Source organism: Aotus nancymaae, unplaced genomic scaffold, assembly GCF_030222135.1.
Source record: "Aotus nancymaae isolate 86718 unplaced genomic scaffold, 86718_ANA_hifiasm-v0.15.2.pri h1tg000102l, whole genome shotgun sequence".
In the NCBI taxonomy this organism is placed as follows: Eukaryota; Metazoa; Chordata; class Mammalia; order Primates; family Aotidae; genus Aotus; species Aotus nancymaae.
In genome coordinates, this window is record NW_026988517.1 from 680,801 (window position 1) to 692,128 (window position 11,328).

At 58.4% G+C, this 11,328-nt stretch overlaps 1 pseudogene; it reads left to right on the plus strand.

Annotated features, from left to right (window-relative positions):
* The first annotated feature begins 4,412 nt into the window (after window positions 1–4,412).
* LOC135272033 (uncharacterized protein C8orf90-like) lies at window positions 4,413–9,919 on the plus strand (annotated as a pseudogene).
* Window positions 9,920–11,328: the final 1,409 nt, after the last annotated feature.

Genomic DNA, 11,328 nt, shown 5'->3' on the forward strand with positions numbered 1-11,328 from the left:
CCAGTCATCCAGCAGTCAATGGTGTTTGAATAACGGAGGGGCCAGGCTTGGACTGAGGTCCAAGGTGTGAAAGGGAATGGGAGGATGGCAGAGGGTGGGGTGTAGGGTGAGCTGGGCATTGCTTGGGCTTTGGATGGTGCCTCAGGAGGCAAGAAGAGGCCAAGCCGGGTGTGCAGGACTCTCTGCTGAAAGCTTCACTATGTCCACACTGCTTGACACCCTCAAGGTCCTGGAGTGGAGACTCCTTCTGGCTGTCACCCTCAGGACTGCTTTTGTTGGAGGGACAGGGTGGGATCTGCTGGAGCCTGACTCCATCTAGGGCCAACCCATGCCTGTCTTGTCTGAGCTGGGGCTGACAGTCACCTGCACTGCAGGCCTCCTTCATGAACACCTGGTGCTCCTGCAGCAGGAGTGCGGTCTGGCTGCTCTGTGACTTGTGGAGCAGGATGGCAGTGGGGTGTGGCTGTCTGTCCCTGCAGGCAGAGTCCTGGGGTACCTCCATGCAAGATGAGTCCTTCGGGGATGTGAAGACAGTGGGGGAGATTCTGAAATGGAGGAGGGGTCCTGGGAGTCGGCATCTGGGTGCGCATATTTCCGCATTAGTGTGGGGTGCAAAGTGCTGCACTGGCTTCCATTGGGCTCAGCTACATCCTTCCATGTGTCTGTCCTTCCATTCAAGGGACTGGCTGGGTTCTGGGAGGAGGGTGGGGTCTCAAGGCCTCAGGGACACTGTTGAGTAGGTAGTATCACCTGCAGGCCTGGTGGGACCTGGCCTCCAAGCAGGCGTCTCGTTCTGAGGTTGGGTTTGAGACAGACATGGCTGATGGGACATGGCAGGGCTCAGGGTATGGCATCCCTCATTCAGACCACATGTGAGACTGCCCTGGTCAGCCAGACATCACTGGAGGAGTCCCCAAGGGAAGTGGGGAGAGCTGTGGAAGCAGTGAGAACAGAGCAAGGGAGATCCAGCCCCTCCAAGCTGGCCTCTGCCTTCTCCTCCTCTTCTCCCTCCAGGCTGGCCTCTGCTTTCTCCTCTGCTTCCTCCAAGCTGGCCTCTGCCTTCTCCTCTCCTCCCTCCAAGCTGGTCTCTGCCTTCTCCTCCTCTTCTCCCTCCAGGCTGGCCTCTGCTTTCTCCTCTCTTCCCTCCAAACTGGCCTTTGTCTTCTCCTCCTCCTCCTTCCTCTGAGCTGATTTCTGCCTTCTCCTCCTCTCCTTCCTCTAAACTGGCCTCTGCCTTCTCCTCCTCTCCTTCCTCTAAACTGGCCTCTGCCTTCTCCTCCTCTCCTTCCTCTAAACTGGCCTCTGCCTTCTCCTCCTCTCCTTCCTCTTCTCTTGCAAATGTGAGGAAAGCACTGCCTCAGACCGTTTTAGGGGCCATAAAGGGCCAAAAGAGACCATATCATTTTTTTGGGGGATGCTGCCCAAGCCTGGTCCCCTGTCACAACTCCTGCCAATGGGCCGCTGGGGCAGGAACAGCCTCCTGCTCCACCCACTTCCTGACCTTATTCATTTGTTCACTCTCAGTACCCACTTCCTAGGTGCCTGCAATGGGTGGGGCATGTTCTGGCATTCTCCTGGAATACCTCAATGAATGAGATAAACAAAGTCAGCAAATTAAATCAGTGAATTCTGTGGTGCATTAGAAGCCAGTTCATCTTTCAATATTTTACCCATTCATTTGTCCCACCATAGGAGGGATGCATATCAGATTATGCCACTCAGAATCTGCCCTGTCTCCCATTTCACTCAGAGTAAAACTCAAAGTCCTGAAAATGACATGTAAGACACTGATACCCTCCATTCATGAGCGAGTAACAAGGACCAGCTTCACCTTCCTGTCTTAAACAACTCAAAAATTGGAAAAAACATACAAAACCATGATTATCAGACATCAGACAACACCAGCACAGGACAAGGATCCGTGAAACTGGAAAAGCAAGAAGTTGAGCCTAGCGTGGAAACAGCCAGCTGCCTGGGAAGTTTCCAGTTTGCAGCACAGGGAGAGGGAGCCCAATAAAGCCCAGTAGTCTCTCTGAGTTGAGGAAGTGGACATGAAAGTCTGGGGGAGCCAAAGTGGTTGGAGTTAAATGTGTTTTTAAAAATAGAAAAATGATGTGAATGCACTATTAGCAAACATCTGCAGAGGAGTGCTCTCAGCTTAGCAGCAACAGAAGCTATGGCAAAGGAGGCAGGCCTGGGGACATTCAGACGGGGAACTGCAAGGGCCCCGAGATTCCTGAGTTCACAGGCAGGTACCGAGACACTCCCAGAATAGCCACTGTGTCAGGGATTGCAACCAGGAATCCTGCTCTGAACCCAGGGCCTGGCTGTGGGCCCCAGTCCCGGTGGACGAGTGTCTGGACAGCGGAGCCTGCTTTGGGTCCCCATAGAGGGGGCAGGCGGGGCTCTGGGATGGGGCCAGACAGGTCTGACCTGCCTGTTGGACACAGGAAGGTGGAGATACCCTTCATGTCTGCCAGAGTCCTGGGACATTGGGGGACCCTGGGGACCCTGGAAAGCTGTGGTGGAACCTTCCGTTACTCATGCCCCTGAAATCTCTGCAGAAACACTGGCTGTGGTATCATCTCCGTCCTGCCGAATAGAAGCCAAGGCTGAGAGAAGCAGGTGGATGGTCTGTCCATCCGTTCACTTGCCCATTCACACAGCAGGCCTGCAGGTGCTGTTGGCAACACAGGCCATGGTCTCACTCACCGTCACACAGGTGCAGGCTATGCAGGCAGGGCCCTCACTCTGGTTTATGCTTCTGCCTTCCCGGCCTCCTCTCCTCCAACCTGGTGCCCACTCCAACTGCCCCAGGCTGCTCCTGGGGGCAGGACCCTTCTTCCTCAGCACAGGGGACCCTGGATGGTGTACAGGGAGGCTCCCCTGACAGGTGAGGAGGCTGATTACCGGTTGGGGGGCGGGGGTCCCCGGTGGGGCTGAGCTAACCTGGGGTTTGGGGAAACGGCTGACGACGTCCTACCCACCAGGATGCGGCTATGTGGCCTTTTAGAACACTGCTTGTCCATGGTTGGGGCACTGTGCGGACCCCCACCCACCACTAGTTCCGGCCTCACGACCGTGGGCTGGCCGTGTCCCCAGCACTGGCCCTCCCCCGCTCTGGCCGGCCTGACCTCACCCCTGAGGTCACAAGGGTTCCAGCATCCAGCAACCCTAGGGGCTGTTTGTGTTCTGGGGCATGGCCAGCAGATGGGGCCCAGGCGGGAGGGCAGCGGCCCGGACTAGAGGGCCTGTGAGCGGCACACGTGCCACCCACTCATGCGCCCGCGGTGATAGGACCCGCCCTCCCCGCTGCACCCTCCCTCCAGCCGGGGACCCACAGAAGGGGCGTCGTGGGTAGGGGTGCGTGGCATCCCACCGCCCACTGGGGGCAGGAAGCGCAGGAGGGGCCACGTGGGTCCCACCGCCAAGCCTTTGCATAGGCCATTCCCCCTCCTGCTGTTCGCCTGCAGTGAGGAAGGGACCAGACTCAAGGGTGGGACAGCCCCCTGGCCTCCTCTCAGGCTCCTTCTCTCTGTCCCTGCACGACTCCCTGGGGTTCCCAGGCTGCAGCCGGGTTTGAGGCTGTGGGCAGTGCCTTCCTTCTGGAATGCACCCTGCCCCCAACTTTCCTAAAGAAACTCCTTTGTGCATGTTCCCATTTGTCCTTGGAGACCCCCCGCCCAGGCCACCTCCCTTGCTGGGATGTGTCTTCCCAGGCTTCGTTCTCTTCTCTGTCTCATGTCCCCACCCCCACCAGCGCTTGATCCTACTTTGGGGGAACTGAAACCTGCATGAGCTCTTTGTGGCCGGGGCCAGCTCTGACCCGCTTCACAGGGTCTTCTGGAGTTGCTGAAGATGGGACTGCTGAACTGGGCTCTGAGGGTCCCGGGAATGCATATGGGAGCTCTGTGGTCTGGAGGGACAGGCCAGCCTGAGGCTGGATCAAGGCCTCGGCTGCCCTGAGAGCACTCACAGGCTGCAGGTGTGGACACCAGACTGACCCGAGGTGAGTCAGGAGGAAGAGTGCTGGTGGTGACAGGCTGGCGGTCTCTGGCTGCCAGGTTCTCATGGTCCCTGAGCAGGGCAGGCGAGCAGATGTGACTGGGGATTGATCTTGGAGGGTTGCTGAGTGCAATGGGAAGGGTTAAGGATGGGAGGCTGGCCCAGAGGGTGCCCCTGCAGGGACCAGGTGAGAGGCAGGGTGCTGAGTGAGGGTTGCAGGGGTGCCCATGGAGAGGCCAGTGCACAAGAGGCCACCAAGCCCACAGGTCCCCACTCAGCCTCTCCCGCAACCCCAGCCTGCTCCTGAGAGGAGGCCCTTTAAATGTAACATTCTGTCCTCCACTGGGAGGCCCCTCCCCGTTTCCTGGGCAGCCAAGTAAACAGAAGCTTGCCCCCAGGCTGCTGGCATGGCTTCCCCCTGTCCTGGGGCCCCGAGCCCGGCAGGTCTGACCCCTCCTTCTGTAGCTACTCCAGGTGAGACACTTGGTGAGGGAGAGGAGTAGAGGGGAAGGGAGACAGGGGCACCTGTGCTACTGAAAATGTGGGAGCAGGAAGCAGCCCTCTCACCCATCTTCCAGAAGAAGATGCTCTGCCAAGGTCGTGAAGGAGAGTGGCAGTGGGGCCAGGCCACGATGGAGGCATCAAAGCCTCCCCCTAAAGGTCCTTCTCCTCCCTACTCTCCTCAATGCTCCGATGCTCTGAAGTTAACAGGGAAGGGGTTGGCTCTCTTCCTGAAGCCTTTGGATCTAAGGAGTTGAAGGTGTGCAGGGTCTTTCTTACTTTTTAGGGTCTCTTCCAGATCATTCTCTTGCCCTTGCCTCTTCTAAAACCCAGCTCTGGAACTCAGAGGCAGCAGTACGGGTAACCAGACATCCATTCATTCACCTACCCACCCACCCATCCATCCACGCAACCACTCACCTATTCATCCACCCATCCACCCACCCATTCATCCACCCATCCACTCACCCATCCACCTACTCCTCCACCCCTCTATCCCTCGACCCACCCGTTCACCCACCCACCCACACATTCATCCACACATCCACCCACCCAATTACCCATTTACCCACCCATCCATCCATCCATACACCCACCCGCCCATTCACCCATTCATCCACCCACCCACACATTCATCTACCCACTCACCCATCCATCCATCCACCCATCCATTCACCCACCCACCCATCTACCCACCCATCCATCCACCCAACCACCCACCCATTCATTCACACATCCACCCCTCCACCCACCCATTCACTCCCCCACCCACACATCCATCCACACACCCACCCATTTACCCACCCATCCATCCACCCACCCACTCACCCACTCACCTATCCACCCATTCATCCACCCACCCCACATCCATCCACCCACCCATTCACCCACTTACCCATCTACCCACCCATCCAACCAACCATTCACCCACCCACCCACCCATCCACTCATTTCCCCGTCCGTCTACCCACCCACCCACCCGTCCATCCACCCATCCACCCAACCATCCATCCATCCACCCACCCGCCCATCCATCCATCCACCCCCCACCCACCTACACATCCATCCACAAATCTATCTACCCACCCACTTACCCACTCACCTATCTACCTACCTATCCATCCACTCAACTCACCCACCCATTCAGCTACCCATTCACCCATCCACCCACCCACATATCCATTCACCCATCCACCCACCCATTCATCCACCCACCCATCAATCTATTCACCTATCCATCCACCCACCCATCCACCTACTCATCCACCCATCCACCCATCCACCCATACATCCACCCACCCTTCCACAACTCGTCTGCCCACCCATCCATGTACCTTGCCCACAATCACTGCCCTCTCTCTTGAAGACCCTGGCCCCTGCCCTTCCCTCCACAGCTCTCCTGTCATCACATTGGTGATTTCTGTCAGCCCCCTGGCCTCCTCCAAGGATTTTGTTCTCCCATCCAGCCACCCAGTCCCCCAAACTGTACCCAAACTGTAGTCCCCCTGTCCCCACCACACTCTAGGGATTCTTGCCCCAGATCCTGCCCTCGAGGGCCAGCTCCAGCACTCCTTTAGTGAGACAGAAGCCCACACGTCTTCAACGTGTCCGGCCTCCTCACTCTTTAGGGCCCCTTCCATCCACCCCTGTTCACAGCTCTGCTGTGGCCAGCACTCCCTCCACTCTCTTGCTGGCCCCTCCTCTGTTTTCCTGTACTAGTCTGGTAGCTCCAACTCCCTGCTACCCTTGCCTGTGCCCTTGCAGCAGGCTGCAGCTGGGTGAGCTCCACCTTGCTAATGCCTGCACTTGACTGGGCCTGCAGCAGCAAGGAGGACGGCTCCACTGCCCTCCCTGGTCTGCCCAGCCTCTCCTTGCCTAGCAACCACCTCACACCTTCTCTCCCTCTAAGCCCCCATCCTGTCTCTCCTCACATTGTGCTCCTGGCCTTGTGCCCTCCTTCCCTAAGAAGCTGAAGCCATTGGAAGAGGACTCTGCAGGTGCCCACCCATCTGCCCTTGTGCTCCTGGGCACTGTTCACCCCGGCCTGCTCCTGTGAATGCCCCGACCCTCCTCTCAGCCAAAGCCAGCATTCAGCTTCTCCCATTCCCTCTCTCCCACTCACGCTGTCACTCCAGCAACTCTTCATCCTCTCTCTCCTGCATCATGACACCACTCTTTCCCAGATCCTTCCCGCTGGCATGAAAGCATGCTGCGATTTATCATGTCCCTTGACCCCACTTCCCTTCTAGCTCCTGCCCTACATCTCTGCTCCTCATTCAGAGCCAAACCTCAGGAAGGTCGTTTGTCTTTGCTGCCTCCACGTTCTCCACTCCCATTTGCTCTTGAACCCGCCCTCACCAGCTTTTAATTTCCAGTGCTTCACTAAAGCAGCTCTGGCAAAGGTCACCAATGACCTCTGTGCTGGGGAGTCCGTGGTCACTTGCAGGGCCTCATTCGATGTACTGTATTGGCAGCAGGTGGCTTGGGTCACTGCCCCCCCCACACTTGGCTTCCGGAGGCCCGACTTTCATCACTGCCCATTCCTTCTCGGTGCCCTAACTGGCTCCTCATCTCCTTGACCTTGTCAGGAGGGAAGACCCTAGGCTCTGTGCTTGGGCATCTTCCCTTTCTAACCACACCCCCTCAGTGATTCATCCAGTTTTGTGGCTTTAAACATCATCTCCCAATGTCTATCTCCAGCCTCAACCCCTCCCCAACTCCAGACTCATACAGCCACCTGACCACTGCACTTCCCCGCAGCCCCTTCCCCTGCCCATCCAGAGGTCCACCTGCCCAAGATTAAACCCTTGACCTTCTAGCCCAGCTTGCCCCTCTCCCAGCCATCCCTGCCTCAGTTAGCACCTCCTTGCTTCCTGTTGCTCAGGCCCAAACCCTCTTCCCCATGGTCCCGCCCTACATCCCTCATCAAATCCTGCCCGTTCTATCTTCAAGTCATATTCAGAATCTGAGCATTTCTCACCCCTGCTCTGGCCCAAGCTACCAGCTTCTCCCCAACAATGACTGTCCTGGTGACCTCATGGTTCCCTTGCCCCCTTCCACCTGTCTGCAAGACAGTGATCAGATCCACCTGGTGAAATGCAGATCTTAGAAGGTCACTCTTCCCATGCCCTGGGGCCATAATGGGGAGTGAAACAGTGGCCTTCTCCTCTCTTTGGGGTTCCATGGACAATCCCTTCTTCTCCAAAGCTTTTCCTTACTGCCCTACCTACGGCAACACCCCACAGCCTCTCTTCTGACTACCTGCCCCGCCAGCTGGGATTGAGGGGAAGCCAGGCCAATGGGTGGGATGTCAGGGTAGCCTCCAGTAGGGGAAGTCGGCCAGGTGGTCAGGACAGGCTGGCTGCCTCAGCAGGTCAGAGGCTACACGCCAAACAGTCCAGGCTCCCTGTGAGCCAGACCCTTTCCAGGCTGGGGCTCCACTCCTATCCCCACCATGGCGCTGTCCACGGTGCTGATTTTGGAAGGTACTTCCCGTTGCTCGAACAGGCTGGTCAATGTCATCTTATTTGCAAGGTTGGTTGGCCCCATTTTCAGAGGCTCATGGAAAGTGAAAGACTAGCCCAGTCTCTGACAGGTAGAAGGAAGGACCCCCGCCCCCGAGTCTGTGCTGCTCACGACTGTAGCTGATGGCTCAAACAGAGCCTGCCTAGCACACAGTAGGTGCTCAGTGAGTATTTGTGTGGAGGGAGGAGACTCTTAACCAGAAGGCCCTTGATCCAGGAGGATGGCATACTGGAAAGTGATTGCCCAGCCCAGGGGCTTTGGCTTGGCATCTGTGTATGACTTCTCTGGGTCTGTATCTTCACCACTAAACCAGACTGAATATTGTTACCCCTCCCAGGGGTGCTGGGAGGAGGAGCTGAGGATTCATGTTCCTCCATTCCCATCTCCAAGCCTCCTAGTGTGGCCATTCCCCAGGGAGCTGCCTGTTCTGTCTCCTGCATCCACCTGGGGCCTGACTACATTCCTCTCTGGACTGTGTGCCCAAGTGAGGTCCCATGGCTGCTTTGCTCACTTCAGGATCCCCAGAGCTAAGCACATTTGCTGAATGAATGAAATAAAGAATGAAGCAGTCTCTCCACAGTGGAGGGCCTAGACGTGGGCACAGCAGCCCGGGCAGGGTGTGGACCATGGGCCAGCAACCTGGTTGCCTTCTGGGGACCATGGATAGGCTGCAAGGGGAGCATGACTGAGCCAAAACCAAACTCCCCTTCCACCTCCTCTTCCCCTTGGGGCTGCACCTCCCTCTGGATCCCAGGGTAGCTGTGTCCAGGCAGGGAACTAGGCTGTCCCCGCACACTCCTGCCTGCCTTGGTCCACAAGTCCTGTCGATTTGGCCCTGCAGCCTCTCCCCAGGTGGTGTTTCCCATCCTCATGTTCGTCTTTCCCTCCCCTGGATCTGACCAGATCTGGACGCTGGGCTCCCAAAGTCCATTTTCTGCACAGCGGCCAGGATACACTTTCAACTGAGAGTGACTGCTTCACCACCTGCCCCAAGCTGGCCAGTCTTCAGGGTGAAGGAACCTCAACATCCTAGGCTCGCTCAGAGTCCCCACAGGGTCAGGCTGGCCAGACTTTCCAGCCTCCTCCCCATGGGAACGCTCTGCCCAGAGTACTCAGTGACCATCCCCTTCTGTGCGCCCAGGACCTCCCACTCTTCCTGGTTTGCTGGCGCTGCTCCTTCAGAAATGCGGGGCCTGACCTCGCCTTATCACCAGGTGGCCCTGGCCGTCCGCAGCTCTGCTTTTCCAGCTCATTTCCCAGCTACTTCCAGACTTGCCACCGCTCTGCGCGCCCGGCCTCCTTGCCTCGGCCTGTCGCACGGTGGCCCCCTCCCGACTCTCCCCGCCCTCCCTGCCCTGCCGAGAGTTCACTGTCCCCTCCGCCCGCAGGCCCTGCGGTGCCTCCGGAGCCCGCTTTCCCTGACATCTACTGCGGGGACGCGCAGCTCTGGGAGGCGCATTTCTGCGGCATCGGGCGCGCCTACCGCGCGCTGTGCAAGCAGGCTGACTTCTTCATCTGCTCACTGAGGACCTCACGCTGCCCTTCGCGTTCGCCTGGCCGCCCGGACCCGACCCTGCCCGCGGGCCGCTCTTCTACGACCCCCGCGACTGCTTGGGCTTTGACTTCCTGCTGCGCGGCCCAGGCGCTTCGCCCCCAGCGCTGCTGCGGCCCCTGCACGCCGCGGCACAGGCAGCCCTGCGCAAGCGGCGCCTGGAGTGGCTGGCCCTGAGCTATGTCCGCGCGCGTGGCCCCGGGCCCAGCTTAGTCCTGCTGCCGCCCGGCCCCGCCGCCGCCGCCTTCCCGGAGCCCGAGGCCAGTGCACCCCACGATGGCACCCCCAGACTGGCCCAGGCCCCGCCGCTGCCTCGAGAATGCACAGAATAAGTAAGAAGTTATCCGCTCTCCCGAGCCCGGCGCGTTGCTGCGCACACCCAGGCAGGCCTGGCCGGCTGGGCCTGGCAGGGACTGAGAAACCGCGTGGGTCCGAAGGCGCGGTGAGCACATTCGCAATGGGAACCGCGAGCGAAGCAGACCCTCCAGAGGGAAGAGGACCCGGGTAAGCTGGGTGGGGGCCCGGGCTCCATCCTCAGTGCCCACGCCCTGGGATCTTCCCCACAGCTCTTCAGTGGGGACTAGTGTCCCCATCCCAAAGACCTGCAGATCAAGGCCCGACTCCTCCAGGAAACAGCTGGGATTTAGTTCCCCATGTGCAGACTCCAAGTCCAGCAGCTTTCCCATTTCCCACGATAGAGGGGCAGCAGGATGGGGAGGGGGCCGGGAGAAGGGGCGAGGCTGCAGAGCAGTGTCGATAATCTGTTTTCTCAGCACGTGTTCTGTGCTGTGCCCGGTGCTGAGGCTGGGTATTCATGGAGGGAAGATGCTTCCTGCTGCCAGAAGCTGGCAGATGGAGGGCTGGTAGGGTATTAAGACAAGACACTGACTGCATTGCCCCTTGGATGAGAACCTGGGTAATGCCTCCTGGGACTCAGTTTCCCTGCTCCCCTCCATCACAGAGAGAGAGCCAGATAGCCCTCACATTGCCCTTTTTGCTATGGCTGCTGGGATGCTCAAAGCACATTTGTGCCCTGTTGTTCAGACTTTCCTAAATATGCCATTTTGGGGAGATTGCACCTTCACTCTGGCTTTGTGGTCCCCTCCAGCTGCCTGGCTTTCCATATGTGGGAATATCATGGCTATTTCCTCAGGAGCCAGCCGCTGTGAGCACAGACTCTGCGAGATGACAGAACTTGGCTTCAATTCCAGTCTCACACAGTGAGAGCCCCACAGAGAGAGGGCGGTTGTTTCCCCGTGATGGGCCACGCTCCCTGCCCCACATGCAGGCTGGCACGGACACCTTCCCCAGGGCTAAGGGGGCCATGGGCTTCTCCCCATCACCAGCTGGCCCTTGTATTTAGAGAGCTCTGGAGTCAGAAGCACACAGGTTCTCTCTCTTGGCGGCTGTGTGGCTTTGGACAAGCCTCTTGACATCTCTTAGGTACCATGTCCTCGCCTGTAAAACGGGAGTCAGAAGCAGGTCTGGTGTATGGCCATGATGAGCTGGTGTGACCAGACGGGCACCTGCCCATGCCATGTTCAGTAAATGTGGCTATTACTTGTCCCCTTTTCTTTACCCACACTGGCTACCCCCTCTGCCCAGAGAACAGAACTGCCCTGCAGGGTGCCTCTTATCCTCCCTAGAGCCAGGGCTGCTTGCTGTCTCTTTGGCTCAGCCCAGAACACACCAGCCTTGACAGGGAGCTGGAGTCGCCAAGGGCACAGCAGCCCACAAGTCATGGT